At 36.4% G+C, this 18,126-nt stretch overlaps 1 protein-coding gene across 1 annotated transcript in view; it reads right to left on the bottom strand.

Moving 5' to 3' along the window:
* LOC140136959 (kinesin-II 95 kDa subunit-like) overlaps nucleotides 1-4,268 on the bottom strand; it is a 105,574-nt gene extending 101,306 nt beyond the window's left edge. Inside the window, exon 1 of the mRNA XM_072158622.1 lies at nucleotides 4,181-4,268. The gene's annotated coding sequence lies outside the window, so the exon portion shown is untranslated. The remainder of the gene's footprint in view (nucleotides 1-4,180) is intronic.
* Nucleotides 4,269-18,126: the final 13,858 nt, after the last annotated feature.

Raw genomic sequence — 18,126 nt, 5'->3', positions numbered from 1 at the left:
AACAATTTTAAAAATTTTCTTGAAATGTCTGTCAAATAGTAACATACGCAAGACGGTGCTGTAATTCCTGCTAAACTAGGGTGATACAGCTAATTATGCTACATGACATAGCATTTAGCTCCACCTAGCTTTGTGGCACTATCACTTTGTGAGAAGAAGCTTTTTTGATGACACAATCCATTGTTAAGTGTTGTCTGTCAAACATTTGTAAGCAAGTAACATACCCTATATTTGTATGTGTCTGTCCAAAGTACCATACGCAATAAGTATAAAAAAATTAAAAATCACTTGATGTTCACATTATGATGATAGTTTAGAGTTTATAAAAGTGTTTTAAAACATGTGATTTATAAACTGCATGTGATCTTTATTCAATTTCCCATCTTGAACTACTGTTTTTGCCAAATTATTATTCTGTATGTTACATTTGACAGACATCTTATGTATGTTATGGCTTGACAGACACACATATTTTATTTATAACAATTTATCCTCCTTATTGTAATATTTGGACACATTTTTTTCCACAATCAGTTGCTGTAGGTCCTACACCTAAATAACCACAAAATACCTTATTTTTATTTGATTGCAGAAAATCATCAAAATTGTGTCTGTCAAATATAACGTACGCAAGGGCTAGAAAATTAAATTTGTGAAGTAAATGGTCTATAACTTATCTTTCTTTTAGTGTATTATGAACGATATATGTGCATACTATAATTTAAACCTGGTTGGAGACCAAAAGAAAAGAGCTGGAAAAATAATTGTGTGTTACACTTTTATGACACCTTAGCTTATTTTGAGCCATGTATGAAAACAGCGATGCGGATATAGTATCATCACCGGGACTGAGAAATGTGAAATTTTCGATGTTTGTACCGGGAATTTCAGACACAGAGACTCATGGAGATTTCTACAAATTCGGTCCAAAGGTACGGTAACCAAAGGGTTGGGGATCGCATTTTTAACTATCACTAAATGTTTCGGAATTGAGGTCGGCTAAAAAGTAGACAGTTTCGGGGACTGTAATTGGTGTAGATGTCACATTTTGAACAGTGAGCGATTAAGTGACCAATTTGACGTTCAGCACAATCTAAAAAATTGTTTTGCTGCGTTTTAAAACTGAAGACGCTACGATGACTGACCGTGTTGTGTTTCCGGTTAAAAGTAAGCAAACACTTCAGCTAAGATCATGAAGATACATAAATGTTAGCCAAGCTAAATTGAAGCCAAACTGGACAATCTAAAAAAATTTTTTGCTGCGTTTTAAAACTGAAGACGCTACGATGACTGACCGTGTTATACTAAAGTTAATTCTTTATTACTTCCGTGGTCCTGGTCCGAGCTCTGCGCCAAGCGTAGACGAGTGTAGGCCTACACACAGAAGAAATAAACAATCACGCTGATTGGCTGATCAACGGACTTGACAACAAGCCGGTTGACCCATTGGTCGTCGGCGCGGTGCGTAGTAGGTGACCTTGTCACTTCTAAGTTCTACGCGATCGCAATTCACCAGTGCGTACCCGGACCACAGAAGTAATAAAAAATTAACTGCAATCTCTATCTTCTATCCACACACAAGGTCAATGCACATTTATATTAACTATCGTATCAGGCCTGAGACACACTGGCGCTAGTTTGAGGACAGTTACAGTGAGTTACAAATGTCATGCAGAAAATGCGTGATGGGTCGCCATTTTGTGACTCGTGCAAGCTAACACAAACAAATTATTGGACTTAATAATCTTTTCAAGTTTTAATAAAACGTGCATCTATCATGATAATATTACATTTTATTATTTTATTATTTGAATTACATAAGCTATGTCAATTTTGTGTCCATGTTAATTTTTATATGGATTTACCTGTGTTGAATTTAAACTGTTGTGAACGTGGAGAAAGAAAGAAGCTAAATGGAAATGCAAGAAGGAACAGGTTTAGAAAAATAAAATTTACCTTTTCAATGATTCTACCTTTTCAGTAATTCCTCCTGTTTTAGTGATCGCTCCCATTTACTCATCTAGCGGGGACCCGCGCGAAGCGGGGGTATCCCGCTAGTTTAAACTGTTGTGAACGTGGAGCTACGCAAACTGGCAGGTGATTACCCACCATGCAATGCGAATACACGGAAACGATCCAGTTTAGGATGCATCGCAGTTCCTATTGTGTAAACCGCCCATCCAACCATCGTGTGCACAGGATTTGTGCTGGAGGCTAGTTAATGCGCACAACCAGTGCGCAGAAGAAGACCTTGATACTAGGCGGAGCTTACGTTTCACAAGAATGATTGACAGCTGTGAGTAGGTGAAATTCTGTTCTGTGATTGGTACAAAAATATGGTTCTCGTGATAAATGAATATATTATCCATGGCTTCAAAATTAGGAACGCTTTCTTCCACAGAGCCCTATATAGGGCTCTATGGTCTCTACTCATCATACACGACAGCCCTCGAATTAAGGATCTGAAGGGGCACGGCAACTTTTTAGGGCAAGTTGATAATTGCCGTGGATTTTCACTGAAAAGGCAAGGCAGCACGGCAATTTGTAATATTTCAAAAGGGCATCAAGGCAACTGTTGAAAATTTGAGAAGGGCACCAAGGCAATTTTTCAAAAGCGAATAGATGTATTACCGTCAGCTGAATTCGACACCAAAGTAAAATTCGACTCTCAACTTTACACTAAAACTAACCTGATTGCTTTAAAAAACTGACTCGAAACAGCGATGAAACAGCTGTAACTTTGGTAATAATATTGATAAAATTCGCCGGGATAAAAACTATTTCGTGCAAAACATATCTGGAGATGGGCTCACATGTACAAGATAAGACGAAACCGGAAGAGTATCGCCATCGGTTTGCAATGGGAAGTCAATGTTTGATAATCGAGAGAACAATTGATTTGCCCAGCGCTCAGATTTTGTTCACAACACGAGGTCGAGGAGTCTTAGTTACTAACAGCGTATCGATTGGTCGATATTACGTTGGATGTATTTCTCTGACCAATCGAGAAAATGAAATCAGAATGTCAGATTTCTAGCAACCAGATAATGTATAAAAGCCGATGTGATTGGCTGAATAAACTTACATACGGGTAATGAATATTAATTCACAACAAACTATTGTGTATACTGTGATTGATAGCTGGGTTACGATGCTCAAAATAGCGATCGTGTTCAAGATTTTCGATTTAACTTTCCACAATTTTGCGGGGATTTAACCAGTACTTGTTAATGATTTTATAATGAAGGGATAGGGCTGGCCGGCTAGGGCACCCACGGCAACTTCATTTAGGGGCACGGCAAGTGACTGCCGTCGGTAAAGGACATATTTTGAGGGCATTGCGGCAATGGGGGCGGGCACCCACGGCAATATGCCGTCGGTGCCGTGGGTTAATTCGAGGGCTGATACACGACTGTAGAAGATCTGGCCAGCGACGACGCTTGTGAATCAGGCTATTTGTACGGCGTGGCCTCTCATCGTTTATTATCTCTGGTCTTGTCACGCTGGTAGATTCGCCCATCTGTGATTACTGACCTGGATCTGACAGAAGATTGTGGAATTTACGATTTTCAGCAGCAGGATTTTATGAAACTGCCAATATTTGCAAGTATTCTGAAGGATCGGTAATAATTAAAATATTTTTCATTGTGTCGGTAGTGCAAGTTGAAGTTAGTGAATTTAAGTTAGTGAATTTGTGGTTTTGTAAGTATGTTATGTGCAAGAGTGTTTTCAGGAAGCGTAAATAGGCAGGCCGTTATGCTAAACTGTCCATCTTATCTGTAAGTTCGGCGATGAACTGGATGTGTCCAGCCTGGATATAGATAGTTATTATTTATAGATAGATTTCTCGATCAACGCGCGCAGGCGTTACACTTTGCGCAGAGTGCGTGCTTGGAATGTTTGTTTTTGAGCTGCAAATTGCCAGAGAAATTTGCTAAAAATAACCAAAGTCCGCTCTCTCCTATAATTATCAGCAGTCATGCAGTGCAAAGTGTCAGCTCATATTGCACTGCAGTCAGTGTATGTACAGTATATAATGTGCATGTGTGCACAGTGTGTGTACGCGAGCCGAGTAGGATTAATTTTTTATTCAAACGCCCGTAGCAAATCCTACGAATCTTTTGAGCCCATAAACATGAATTATAGTTTAACTGTAAATTGCTCTTAATTTATTACTTACCAGAAAAAAGTCACCATAATAATCCGATCAATTTGACAATCATCTGCTTCGACAAAATATTTTTGCGTGCTCCGCCATTTTGTATCCATCGGAATGTGATGTGCGCATGCGCAAATTAAAATGAATTGATAGCCTCATCTACGTGAGATGATCGTCTGTGCAAAAAGAGCCTATTATGGAGAACTTTGCCTTTATACATGAGGCTATGCTATCTGCAATGTTGATTTCTGTCATTCTGTGTTGTTTGCTGTTGTGAAGAGATACTATGCCAACAGAGGGCTTTTTCACTTATAAAATAATGGTTCAAAAATTGCAATAAGCCAAAAATATTCAGGAGTTTTCAGGGATAGATAGAGAGGTGGACCGATTTGGTCCGAAACATTTTCCTTCGGTAAGGAGCTGGTGAATGTCTGATTTAACCCTGATTTTGTTCATGAGAAACCTGAATAGAATATTATGCTTTCTACAGAAGATATCAGTCTGCTTCAGTAGATAGCAACATGATGCAGTCATGTCTACAGTAGAACTCATCTCGACCTTTGCAGGATTAAACCCCATTAAAAGCTATTAAACCAAGATAACACTCATTGAAGCAGCTCAACTGATTAAATCAGATCTTCTCTGGTTGTGAACAAGTGTCTGTTTTCAATGTGCGACATCGCAATAAAGCTGGTATTTATAGCTTCAGTTGGGTAACCGATTATAAAGGAAAGGAAACAATGGTATGTGTACTTTTGTTCACGAAATGAGACAAAGACCTGCTTTTTGTTAACCAGCATTCTTCAAAATGAGCAACATAATGATTGTTGACTTAACACGGTTTGGAAATAATTTCTTCATATTTTTGGTGTTATCTGTCGTTTACATATCCTTCCTAAAACACAAAAGTGCGACCCTCTCCAAACATCTAAATTAGCTAAAAATTTAGGACATGTTACAAAACTTTATTTTCTAGAACCTATTTAGAATAATTTAAATGTAGCTTTTACCGTTTTTTTTTGGCACCCTTCAGAAGTGAGCGGTCCGATACCAATATTTTTGGTCAAATCTCCATTCAATTAACACGGGGAGTTGGCTAGCTATGCCTTGCCCTCACTCATATTTTACAAAAGTACGACCATTTCTGAACATCTAACCTAGCTGTAATTTTAGGTCATGTTAGAGAAATATATTTGCTAGAAGTTTTGGAGAATAAATAAAATATTGACTGGTTATTTTTCACACAGTGATGTTAACTAGGCAAGTGTCCATTCTCCCAACATACATCATTTGTAGGGGTCACGCGTCAACGGTGAGAGCACTGTGTATTGTGTACATAGGAAAACGGACAGTAACTGCAGTATGACTCAGTCATTGATGACGGTCGACAAGTCATTTGCTGTTAGTGTGTGAGGTGTGAGGCTATAGTTTACTTGTTACTTCTTGCAGTGCTGTTACATCATGTAATAAAAATTCCTTTAAAAGGAATAGGGTGGGCAAATGAAAAATTGTCAAGAGAAATGAAAGAATGAGTAAGTCAAGTTCACAATTAAAAACAGGGAAAATATGACACATTAAAAACAGGGAAAATATGACACAACATCGATTTCCAATAGGGGAATAACACAAAACGTATAAACAAAGTTAAAAGAGTTTTTAACTTTATACGTTTATACGTTTGTTATTCCCCCATTGGAGGTTGTGTCATATTTTCCCTGATTTTAATCTGATCAATTGCTTATCCTGTTCTCTGCTGGTCAGTTGGAACAGATTTTCCCTGTTTTTATATTAACCCTTCACATCATAACACAAGACGTTTTATGTTAACATTTTATATAAAACATGGTTATAAAACTTTTGTAGATAATAGTTATTTAAAACATTTTCGTAATCATACCTAGAGGTTTTTTTTTATCATCAGATAGAAAGACTTCTGCTCATCTTCTCTGGTGAGACAACAGGGCTGGGGTATCTTTCCATATCAAAGTTTAAAAATCTGTCATATCAATTTCCTCAATATGTTGTATTGCAACTTATGAGGTGAAATGTTTGATTTTACAATATTTCGATATTATTTTTTAACTTTGTAACTTTATTATGATTAACATAACTGTATTTCAAAGCGTCAAACTATATCATTATTTTGTCCCAACAAAAATAATCCAGGGAATAATGATATTCACTGGTGCACATGCATTCTAATAATTTGTCTATAATACCTTATACAAGCATCAAAGATTTGAAAAGTAAATAGCCTATGTACACACTGAACACAATGCACATACAAGCCGAAGCTGTCAGTATAAAATGATATATATGACCTTCACGATGCTATTAATTTAGCCCAAAGATTAGGAAAACTAGCAAAACTGGTGAACTGGTACTGTTCAAATAAAAACATCTGCAAATCTTGCTGCAATTTCCAAATAGTATTTCTATTACTTAAATAATTATTTTTGTTATTTCTTTTAATACAAACACATTACTGCCTATGACGACTTTATCGTATTACTTACATATCAAAATCAAGTAATAATTACAAAACTCGCCGTAAACTATCACCTCTGTGGGTGTTTGGGATATAACCGGCACGAATATTTTCTCAACACTGCGGCATGTGAAAAAGTAGGTCAATAGTCAGAGAATACGGGGTGCGGCACGCCGCACCCACCCAAAAAGCCATGTTGTAGGGAAAGGCATGATGCAGTCATGGTCCATGGCAAAGGCGATTCGACCTTTGTGGCATTAAACCCAGTTAACAGGAAATTAATCCAGTAAATCGATTCAGTAAAGCAAATAAGCTCATGCATTCGATCACTAACGGCAACCAGCTTCGGTCGATTAACCCAGCTGATAGAGGCTGTACGTGAAATTATTGATTGGCTCCAAACAAAGGATTTGAACCGGTGCACGTAATCATGGCGCAGTGCAGTCCATTCAATCAAATGTTGTCATCAACCTATTTGATCGCAGTGCATTGTTATGTGTGTGAGACGAACTGTCGCGGTTGATTGCAATCAAACAAACGATGCCTTATGTATTACTTTGTTCCGTGATGAAAATCGTGATGTTTTATTTAATCACTCTCGAAAAATGTATTTCTTTTGTAGGCCTATTACTTTGTTTTGTGATGAAAATCGTGATGTTTTATTTCATCACGCTTTAAAACAAACGATTTCTCATGTATTACTTTGTTTCGTGATGACAATTTTGATGTTTTATTTCATCACTCACGAAAAATTGATTTCTTATGTATTACTTTGTTTCGTGATGAAAATCGTGATGTTTTATTTCATCATCACGCTCTAAAACAAACGATTTCTTATGCATTATATTTGTTTTGTGATGAAAATCGTGATGTTTTATTTCATCACGCTCTAAACAATAATTATAGTTACATGCATTTCAAGAAAAAATCTTATTAAAACGGTAGGCCCTATGTTGTTTAGGAAAAAATGTAGAAAGTGATGATGATGATGATGTCGATGATGATGATGATGATGATGATGATGATGATGATGATGTCTCCAAAAGTATCCCGGTTTGTTTTTCTTGCCCTAAATCGTGCGTATCTATTAATAAGGCACTTCAATAATCAATAATCAGTCCCGTGACGGCCTCCACTAACTAGCTACTAACTTGGGTTTATGGGCGCTGATATTTCATGTTCACTGTCACTTATTTATCAGAAAAGTGCGACCCTTTGTCAATCACCTACAGTACCCAATTTCGGCATACTATTTAAGAAACTCATCATGAAGGTTTGCCAGAGAATAATTAAAATGTAGCTTTTACCGGTTTTTGTGGCATCCTTCAGAAGTGAGCGGTCCGATACCAATATTTTCGGTCAAATCTCCATTCAATTAACACGGGGAGTTGGCTAGCTATGCCTTGCCCTCACTCATATTTTACAAAAGTGCGACCATTTCTGAACATCTAAGGGCTGTGCAATAATTATCAGCCCCCGGAGGGTAAATTTCCGAACGGCTCGCCAAAAATCGCTTGCCCCCCTCTCGGCCCGCCAAAAATCGCTTGCCCCCCCCCTCTGGGCCCGCCAAAAATTCTTTGCCCCCCCCCCCCCTTGAACATGCCAAATTTTTGGGATCCCAAATTCCAAACTTTAAATGGTCTAGATGTATGTTGCGAGCGCAGCGAGCAGGAAAATGCATATTTAAGCGTTTCCGTACCGTTTTCCTTTACCTTTTAAAGCATTTTATTAAAAGGTGCCCCGTGAATGCGTGCCAAAAATCGCTTGCCCCCCCTCTCGGCTTGCCAAAATTGCTTGCCCCCCTTTCGTCTCGCCAAAATTTCTTGCCCCCCCCAATTTTACCCTCCCCCAGGGCTCATAATTATTGCACAGCCCCTAACCTAGCTGTAATTTTAGGTCATGTTAGAGAAATATATTTGCTAGAAGTTTTGGAGAATAAATTAAATATTGGCTGGTTATTTTTCACACAGTGATGTTAACTAGTCAAGTGCCCATTCTTCCAACATACATCATTTGTAGGGGTCACGCGTCAATGGTGAGAGCACTGTGTATTGTGTATAGGAAAACGGACAGTAACTGCAGTATGGAATGATGAATAGGCCTAATGTTTGTTTTTGTTTTTGTTGGGTTTTTTTTTCAATTAAAACATGATGACCCTCAAGCTTATAAAAGCTTATAAATATCCAAACATTCATTCCTGCATTTAAAAGAGCTTGGAAGTGTAATGTAGGTTATTCTTTGATCATAAACTGGTTTCTTTTGTCAAAATCCTGCTTTTGTAACCGATGATGAGTTTTCAAAATCATAAGAGGTGATAACAAACTCCGGGATGGAGAAGGATAAATGCAAGACCATGAGATGCCTTTAGTGTGAGGCTACAGTTATGGCACAGGGGTGGGAGGGGGGGCAGATTGCAAAAGTAAAGAGCAACATGTCCTTAAAATGACCAAAAATAGGACAAAAAATTGACAAATGGGGGACGAAAATCTAGCTTTTTCACTTTCAATGGAGACGAAAATCTGGCCTTGCCTCTGCTACAAAAAATTAGGCTTTGCCCCTCACACCAAAATCCTGGCTGCGCCACTTACAGTGTAGGCCTCCAGCCTAATAATTATTAATTTTGAATGAGAATATTAAATAAACTTTTGGCAGTGTGGTAGATCAAAGATGTGACAGAAAATGGGAAGGTGCGGTGCAGGCCCTGTATAAGATTGCTTATCAACATGTAGGCCCAAAAACGACTGCAATGAGGTGCAAATTGCAGAAACTTGGTTAAAAGAAGAGGCGCTTTCATGATAAAATGTTCATAAAAGTGGAAATTTACGGTTGGAACACCTCATTGCGCGCGTTTTTAATTGGGGGTGGGGTGACATCATTCTAAAATCTACACCAGTGGTCTCCTTTTTGCAAGTAGGCCTATATATTATTTTAACAATTTTGTATATAAATTTCAGGGTCATTTTCAGAATCCCATCCCAACATGCCTACCAAAACCCAAATCAAGTCCCACCGATTCCAGGCAGTAGTATTAATAGTAGTTTTGCTGCTAAGCTCCAAAATTTGGTACAATTATGTGCACTTTGGGATAAAAGAATGGGAATTTCCACACATAAAAGCTCATAAAGTACGGTAGGCTATAAACATGGTCAGTTTATTTTCAGATGTGGAGGCATTTTGGATTTGACCGTTAGAGGTCATAAAAGGTCACACAGGGCTAGGGTAAACATTTGAAAATGCTCCAATCGAAAGATTATCTGTTTGATCACAAGGATCTCAAAATGTATAGTTTGTGCCATCTACGACCTATTGTTAAAGAGTTTTCTACAAACACCTCATTTTGGGTAAAAACAGCACACATCATTTTTTGGTTGTACAGGGGTGAATATTTCAACTTGCTCCGATTTTGCCCAAATTGATGGCAAAATGTTTGTCTTTACGATTACATTTATAAGAATAATATTATTTACAATCTAAAATGTACTCTTTACTTGCTATTTGCAATGGAAGTCAACGGTCAACAGGGCCCTATGGCCAGCCAATGGCATTTAACATTTTTAACCTCTATCACAGTAGGTTAACATAGTAGATTTGCAAATCTATTCTTTATTCTTTTTATGAAAAAAAAAAAGAATTGTGACAGCTAAACAATTTGCCACCATTTTTGTTAAAATCGGAACAAGTTGAAATTGTTACCCCTGAACAACCAAAATGTGACCAGAATGAGGTGTTTGTAGAATAACTCTCTAACAATAGGTTGTAGATCGCACAGCCTATACATTTTTGAAATCCTTGTGATCAACGAATAATTTGGTATATCTGTCGACAAGACTGGAGAATTTTTACATTTTTACCCCTGTGTGACCTTTTGTGACCTCTATAGAGGTCACTAGGGGTCAAATCTGAAATGCCTCCACATCTTCAAATAAACTTTGGACCATGTAAGCCTACTTCATGTGTGGACACTCTCATACTTGTAATGTTAAACAACCGCTGTTTACCGGGTGCATCACTCAACCTTGTTTAAAAATTCAACAACTTGTTTACTATTTAAACAACTTGTTTAAAAGTTCAAGTAATATTTGTTTGAATTTTTAAACAAGTTGTTTAATTTTACTTTTAGATGAGCGATGCATTTGGTAAACAGCTGTTGTTTAGAAGCTTTTAGAATCTTGCAAGTTGTTAAAACTTATAAACAACATTGTTTAATAATTTTTACTTATACTTCATGGGACAGTAAGTGGTAAGTGTTATAACAAAAAAATGAACAATTTTGTTTAAAACTTTAAACAACACTTTAAACGTGTGTTTAAACAGCAACATTTTAAACAATGGTTTAACAGTGTATAAATAACAAGAGAAACTTGCTGCAAAGATCCTCAAGTTTTGCATGGTTTTACCATTGATGGAGCATGTTCAATCTAAGTTATCAAAATTGTCCAAGGTCCCATCCAGTCATTGAATAACACTTTTATGATATGATATAATGATATAGAAATGAGAAAGAAGAAACGAAAAGAAAAGAAAAGGATTTAAGAAATATGAAATATATATAAATTAGATAGACGGAAAGAAAAAAGAAAATATGTAGGTCTACTTCTACTATATACATGCTTTATGTTATTGTTAAAGACAATATTAAATGACCTGAATATGAAAAGATTTGTTCAAAGACAAAATATATTTACACATTAAGTTGATAACCCCTGCATTGGACGAAATTTAAGTAAATTTTGAAGAAATTAAATGAGCATTGTAATGAATCTTTTTTATCAAAATATGAATATGTTTGACCAAAGACGAAATTTAAATTTGCAAACAGACATTTCCAAATTTTATGGACGAATTCAAACTTAACAAGATATTAAATATAACAAAACAAGGACCGTTGGTAACCGTAGCGGTCGCTGCGGGACAAGGAATTCAATTTTGCAGTAGTGTTGTCCAAACAGTTTTCGGGGAAAAAGCGTCTTGACATCAGAAGTGTTCGGAAACCAATTTCGGACACTTTTGATGTCCAAACGATTTTCAGGAAAAAGCGTCTTGACATCAAAAGTGTTCGAAACCGATTTCGGACACTTTTGATGTCCAAATGATTTTCGGGAAAAAAGCGTCTTGACATCAGAAGTGTTCGGAAACCGATTTCGGACACTTTTGATTTCCAAACAATTTTCAGGGAAAAAGCGTCTTGACATCGAAATTGTTCGGACACCGATTCCGGACACTTTTGATGTCCAAACAATATTCGGGGAAAAAGCGTCTTGACATCAAAAGTGTTCGGAAACCGATTTCGGACACTTTTGATTTCCAAACGATTTTCGGGGAAAAAGCATCTTGACATCGAAAGTGTTCGGACACTGATTCCGGACACTTTTGATGGCCAAACGATTTTCGGGAAAAAAGCGTCTTGACATCAAAAGTGTTCGGAAACCGATTTCGGACACTTTTGATGTCCAAACGATTTCGGGAAAAAGCGTCTTGACATCAAAAGTGTTCGGAAACCGATTTCGGACACTTTTGATGTCCAAACGATTTTCGGGAAAAAAGCGTCTTGACATCAAAAGTGTTCGGAAACCGATTTCTGACACTTTTGATGTCCAAACGATTTTCGGAAAAAAGCGTCTGGACATCGAAAGTGTTCGGAAACCGATTTCGGACACTTTTTACCGATTTCGGACACTTTTGATGTCCAAACGATTTTCAGGAAAAAAGCGCCTTGACATCAAAAGTGTTAAATCCCCAAATTTCCCTTAATTCTTGTCAATTTCCCTTAATTCACCTGATTTCCCTTAATTCTCTTCAATTTCCCTTAACTTCCCTCAATGTTCCCAATTTTCCCTCAATTTCCCCTCATTTTCCCAAATTTTCCCTTAACTTCCCTCTATTTTCCCAAATTTCCCTTAATTCTTGTCAATTTCCCTTAATTCACCTGAATTTCCCTTAATTCTCTTCAATTTCCTTAACTTCCCTCAATGTTCCTAATTTTCCTCATTTTCCCAAATTTCCTTAACTTCCTCTATTTTCCCAAATTTCCTTAATTCTTGTCAATTTCCTTAATTCACCTGAATTTCCTTAATTCTCTTCAATTTCCTTAACTTCCCTCAATGTTCCCAATTTTCCCTCATTTTCCCAAATTTCCCTTAACTTCCCTCTATTTCCCCAAATTTCCCTTAATTCTTGTCAATTTCCCTTAATTCACCTGAATTCCCCTCAATTTCCCTTAACTTCCCTCAATGTTCCCAATTTTCCCTCATTTTCCCCAAATTTCCCTTAACTTCCCTCTATTTTCCCAAACTTCCCTTAATTCTTGTCAATTTCCCTTAATTCACCTGAATTTCCCTTAATTCTCTTCAATTTCCTTTAACTTCCCTCAATGTTCCCAATTTTCCTCAATTTCCCTCATTTTCCCAAATTTCCTTAACTTCCCTCTATTTTCCCAAATTTCCTTAATTCTTGTCAATTTCCTTAATTCACCTGAATTTCCCTCAATTTCCCTTAATTCTCTTCAATTTCCCTTAACTTCCCTCAATGTTCCCAATTTTCCCTCAATTTCCCTTAACTTCCCTCTATTTCCCTTAATTCTTGTAGCATAGTATGGGGCCGGTATAGGCCCTCCCCCTCACCAAGTTTCCCTCAATTTCCCCTCATTTTCCCAAATTTCCCCAAATTCTTGTAGCATAGTATGGGGCCGGTATACCATAGTACCATATACCGGCATACCAAGTACCATAGCCATGCGACAAACGATGTTGACGTAACAGCATTTTTTAGCGTTAACGGACGGATTTTTTAGCGTTTGTTACTAACGGAGAGACATGGTGACTTATAGATCTGCTACCCGCAGCTAAAAATGTGTTAAATTAACTGAGAAGACCTATGGTCAGCAATACCTCAAGTTGAAATACACAATAAAGACAAACTCAACACAGTGTAAAGATTTTTTTTTATTACATATCACATTCCTGTTATAATTCAATAATTATAATTATAATTCATATATTCCCAGCAAACACAAAACGTTTTCGACATCATTTGCAAAAGGTTGTCAGAAAACGTTTAAATGTCGGGTTATATAATTTAAAGGGTATAAAAACGTTTTCATAACATTAAAAAACATTTTTTGATAACCTATTGCAAAAAATTTTACATAATGTTATTCAAGTGTTGACAAATATTTGGCAAAAAATGTTTGCAAAAAATAGTTTACAATGATATTTCGAAAACATTTAAAAAATATTATTGCAGTGTGTTTTCATACAAAAAGTTTTAAAACCTTTTCATGACCTTTATATAATCCGACATTTTATGTTATTAAAGTTTTATATCGAAATCAAAACCGAAAATATAACTTGTTTAAAACGTTTTTGTGTTTACTGGGTTCAATATTGTATCAATTCTTAGTATAATAGTATTAAAACCTTTATAATATTTTCTATTAGGCGATAACATCAAAATTCCGTACACTAGTTTAAGTACAAAATCAACAGAGATTTTTTCAATTTCCTATATTATTTAAAATAATTTTTAATCAATTTGTTCACGATAACCACATTCACATTGTCAAAAACAAGGAAGTATAAGATCTAACCCAATGCTAATTAAAGTATAATAAGTATCATATTTCAATAATAATGAAGTAATCTACTAATAAGTACTATACCCTTTATTTATAGGTTAATGAACGTGTATTACTTGTTGGGAGTGAAATTAGACAAAATAATGCACACACGCTGATGTTGATGCGTCAAATGCACAAACCCAAGGGGAGTGCATTAGACGCATCAACATCAGCATAAGTGTATTATTTTGTTCAATTTCTCTCGAGCAACAAGTAATACGCGTTCATTAACCTATTTCATACACAAGAAGAAAGAAACTTGTGATTTTTGCTGTTTTTATAACAAAATTAACACTAAAAATATTGGAAAACAGAACCCAAAATAAATGTATCAACCCGCCCAAAAATGAATCAAGCCTACGCGACGTGAACGCATGTGCAAGCACTGCGCGTAGTACGCGTAGTACGCGGAGTGCACAATATACACAATCAATGCATGGTTCGGGCTATCTAAGAGTGTATGACAATAAGTTATCCCGCCCTTTCTGCATAGACAGTCAATAGAAACACTTGCAACTGCAATTTGAGGTCCGGGGTTCAACCCTCTCTAAATTCCACCCACTGATTTCTTTTTCAAACTTAAGAGTGCACACCAGTAAATACAAGTCTCCTACACTCTGGGAGGAAAAAATCAGTGTTTCAAACGAGGAAATGTGCAACACGACTTAATTTAATACATTAGAAAAGGCTTAAAACCCAACTATTAGGCCCTGATTCATATTTAATCCTAATTTAGGCCTGGGAAATAGATTGTCTGTGAAAAATGAGCAGGATCTGACTTTTTATGACAATTTGGCTAAATTTTCAAAATGTGTTACATTTCAGAAACACCAAGCTATTTGTTAATAGGTGGCGTAAGCTGTGTGGGCTATAGGGGGGTCTAGTCGCCATTTTCTGCGAAAAAATGCTGGACTTTCTGCAATGGATGTCTTCATCTGACCTTCGACTTGTAGAAAGGGTAAGTTTTGAAGAACTGAGTCGCTCTGGAGTCAAGAAAATGACGTTTTCGCGGACCCTTTTTGTACACAAAGTCAATGGGGGCTATTTACTGGTGTGCACCCGTGTATCCACAAAGACGAGTCACTTCTACTTCGTCTTCATATGTTATGTGAAGATGTGATGGAAGTATATAAGTTTGAAAGAGAAATCAGTTTATTCATATTGCACAAACTTAACTGGCATATAATTGCACAAACTTAACTGGCATATAATTGCACACACCAACATAAAGTATAGATAAAACACAAAACTCACAATTATGCAGGATTTGGAAAAAGAAAAAAGATTTAAACTGAAGGGAAGGACTTGGAGGCACTGACTTAACATCATGTACTTCTACGTCAGTTGATTATTGTTTGAAAAATAAAGTCATTGTTTGACGATTATTAGTATGTTTTTGTGAAGTAAGAGCAAATTTACAACTTTCTTGGCAGAGTGACAACTCGTAATTGTCAATGGGCATGTGCAAAATTTGTTTCCTGATTCCCTGCCCAGTAATTACTGTTTTCCATACTTTATAATGTGGCAAAGGCTCTTTCCAAAATAACAATATCATAACTACCCATAAGGACTATGTATATAATCTTAATTAATTTTGCAATTCTATAGTAATAGAACCCTGCTAAATAACTTTGGCATGGTACCGCTCCACAGCAGCTGAAGGGAGTATCCCATCATGCATTGCAGTCTATCTGCTTACTCCATAGCAAATATATACAAAACATAAGTAAGAGCCGCTTAAATATTGAGAGCTATGGATAGTTTCACAATACTTTAGAGAGCACATTTTTTCAAACAAAAGTCTAAGCTCCTCTGATATAAGTGAGTAATTGAAAGTTGAAGTTAGGGATTTTGTGTACACTTTCTATGGCATGTGCGGTTCTACTATGGCATCGCAGAGCATGATGGGATACACCTATCAGCTGCTGTGGTATAGCTCAAAGTAGTTACAAACTTGCATATTACAGCAAAAAAGTATAATAAACATACCAATATATAATCTTATTATAAGCACCATAGACATACATTTACATAAATCAATCAAATAATACATTCTTGATAAAACAATATAATGTATTTTGGAGTTTTCATATTATTACAAAACCAAATTTTTAACACTGACCTGACAGTTTCGTATGTCATGGACAACATACTTCTTCAGATTGATTGGTATCCCATCATCCTCTCTGCTGGTGGTAACACAGTCATCCAACAGAACCATGTTTGGCCAAGAAAAAAATTGTTTGCTTGCGCTCCACCGACCAAAATCAGGGTTGGCCCTTTAAAAAAAATTTTGTTTTTTGTTTTTTAGTTTTTAATGGTTTTTATTTTTCTGTGCCTAAATTTCATCATTGCTGTAAACTCATCATAGCATTTATAACTATCCATTCCTGCATCAATGTTTCCAATAAACTTGGCATTTTATGGCTGTAAGTATGCAGTCATTCTAATTGAATCCATTTCCATGGTGTATCTTGTGTATTGAAGGTCTGAAGTGAAGTATTGATGTATCTTTCCACATGACCAATGTTCATACAGTAGTGAGTCATTAAAAAAAGAAATATTTTTCTGACCAACCCACCCACCCCAAAAATCCCACTAGCGGGCAAGCAAACAATTTTTTTTTGGCCTTATCGACTGGAACAATACCAAAGTTTTACAGGAGTTTGACGTGAGTGCATCAGAGAATCAAACTGGACTAAATAAAATAGGTCCTGCTGTCATGAATAGAGACAAGGGGACCTACCATTTAAGTCACATGTATGACCTCTTCTCAAGAATACATCACCACAGAATAGAGCTGCATTGCCACTAGAGGAGAGGATGATGGGATACCAGTCTATTATGTCGTATAAAACATACAAAACTGTCAGGTCAGTGTCAACTTTTTGGTTTTTGTAATATAAAAACTCCAAAATATTAATTATTTACAAACCTAAGTTAAAAAATTCTTTTGATCTAATGAATTTCGTTTTGCAAGTAATCACGAACTCTGGTTTTTTTTCCTATTACAAGCATAGTCAACACACTTTAAACACATTCAAATCTGTGGCAGCTTGCCTGTAAAATGAATCACACCAATACACTGCAAAAGGAAACATTCCTTTGTTTGTAAGCCGGATTTGTAAGTCATGCAGGAATTATAAGATTCTTAGTCAATATGGATATAACTGCCTCCCCTGATTGGTATGTATATCCTCTGTGTAACCAATCAGAATAGAGTTTTAAGTTTTAATATCTCTTAGCAATTTCTTGCTTATCCCTTTCAACCTTATGACTATTATTACCATATCTCTGATTGGCTCAACACATTATAGAGTCCTCTTTGTAACCAATCAAAATAGTTCTTAGAGGCCGACAATTGGCTGGTAGTGCCCATGCAAACAAAGTATCAATTATTTAAATAATTGAAACATTCATTGATCAATGCATCATTACACAACAATATTTCTCAATATATCTTTCACACACATATCAGTGTCATACCCGGGGTACTCAAGTTTGGTTTTGGTAGGGACGTGCCGCTGAGATTTTGGAAGTAGACCCATAAATATACCAATTTTTCAAGAAATTTGGGACCCATTGATATACCAAAAGTCAAAATTTTCGGCCGTTTACCCAAAATTGTCTTGGTTTTTACAAATTTTCCCAAAATTTTGGGAAAATTTTGACAATTTTGGCTAGATTAAAGAAAAGTTGGGCTGTTTTCCGAAAAAATTGAAAAAAAAAAAAAAAAAGGACCCATTCATATACCAAAATAGGCTTTGAAAAAGGGGTAATTGATATACCAGAAGGCTGAAAATGCTACCCATGTTTGCGGCACGTCCCAGTATGATCATTTGTACTGAGTACCCCCGGGTGTCA

This window comes from Amphiura filiformis, chromosome 17 (genome assembly GCF_039555335.1).
Source record: "Amphiura filiformis chromosome 17, Afil_fr2py, whole genome shotgun sequence".
Lineage (NCBI taxonomy): Eukaryota > Metazoa > Echinodermata > Ophiuroidea > Amphilepidida > Amphiuridae > Amphiura > Amphiura filiformis.
This window is presented reverse-complemented; position numbering and strand designations above follow the sequence as displayed.